The following is a 1832-nucleotide window of genomic DNA, read 5'->3' as shown; positions in this document are numbered from 1 at the left end:
AGTGGGTGGGTAGGGGAACAGAGGTGGGGGGAGGGGTATGGGAAACTTTCGGGATAGCATTTGAAATGTAAATAAAGAAAATAATAATAATAATAAAGAAAAAAGAAAAAAGAAAAAAAAAAAGAAGGCATCTAGATAGGAAGTCTCCACAGAACTCTAAGAGCTTTGGGAACAGTGAACAAGTAAAACTAAGAAGAAAGTTCGCGCAAGGGGACACTGGGAAACGATGCTGAAAGGTGTTGTAGACTGAGTTATGAGGATCCCTGCAAGTGTCCCGATTCAGGAAAACGATGCTGGTTAGAGGAAGGAGATAATCAAGGATGCCTCCCCCCATCCCTTATCTGCCTCTCTGTCTCTCTGCTTCCCAGCTGCCACAAGATGAGCAGCTGTGTTCTGCTACCTCCACCCACCGTGATATTCTGCCTGACCATCACCCAAGAACAGTAGAGCTAAATGAGCATGAGCTCAAACTTCGAACCACAATAAATCTGTCCTCCATTTCAGTCTCTGTTAAATCACAGCAACAGAATGCTAACACACACCTCAAATGCAATGTGCTCAAAACAACGCTACCTCACCCAAAAAAGTCTCCTGTTTGAGAAAAGAGCATTCAGCTGCACAAACCAGAAATCTATGAACAAAGAAAACACACTTGCTCTCTCATACCTCAGCCTTATAAAATATGTGTTCTGGTCATAGACACAAAATGTATCTTATCTATCTTTCCCCTTCTTAATGTCCTGGCCATTACCATCCTAGCCTAAGCACCACAACCTATGCCTCGAATATGCAATTATGTCTCATTCAGATTTTACATAAAATTGTGCATTCCCCTAATCCATTATTCTCAAGGAAAGAAAATAATTTCAAGGATATACCTGAGTATTTCATAGCATGCCCAAATTCTGCTTCAGATATCCAGTTCCATAATTCTTTGGATAAAGTCAGATTTGCTCCCGTTGACTTACCTCTTAAGCTCATCTCCACTACCTACCTTTTTCTCTTTCTCAAATCTAAGTCTGCCATCTGCCTACATCAAGGCCAGCCTGGACTACATGGCAAGCTCCTAACTTTGAAGTATAGAAATAATGCTGAATGTCCAAAAGTAGGTAAGAAAATGAATCATCCACCCTTGCTTGAGACACATTAGCTGGAGGTTCCATGCTAAAAGAAATTCCGTACAAGCATTACATGAAAACAGAATCTTTGTCCTGAGAAAAGAACGTGTGTAATAAAGTAGTGTTACATTGTCCATCAAGGGGCAGTCACTCAGTTTTCATAAATTCTTAACTGCCTCAGAGGTAGAGCAAGGGCTCTGATTAAAAAGCTAGGTAGGCAAGTGATAAGATTGTTTGGAAGAGTTAAGCATTCTAGCATTGGGGGGGTGGGGGGTATGTATGAGTGCTCTGTCTGATAAACACCTGTGCTCAGAAGAGGGCATAAGATCCCTTATGAGCCAACCATATGATTACTAGGAATTGAACTCAGGACCGATGGAAGAGCAACCCCGTGCTCTTAACCCCAGAACTATCTTAACAGCCCAGCTTTCTACATATTAAGAAATAAACACCTATTTGGATTCGATGCATACCAGTGACTAGAAAGTTAAAGTATGGGGCCTCTTTTCCAATCTTAGCCTCAGTAGTCCCCAAAGCACTAGGGTCTTTTTTTTTTTTTTTTTTTTTTTTTTTTTTTTTTTGTAAGTACACTTATCATTGTAAACGTCAGGCACTTTCCTAATATTTTTATTATACTATTTTGTTAACAGTACGCTCAGAAAAGGAGGGCAATAATAGTGCGTTCTGGAAGAGCGCATACCGTGCCGCGGGGAC

Source organism: Mus pahari, chromosome 10 (genome assembly GCF_900095145.1).
Source record: "Mus pahari chromosome 10, PAHARI_EIJ_v1.1, whole genome shotgun sequence".
NCBI lineage: Eukaryota > Metazoa > Chordata > Mammalia > Rodentia > Muridae > Mus > Mus pahari.
Note: the sequence above shows the minus strand (reverse complement) of the source record.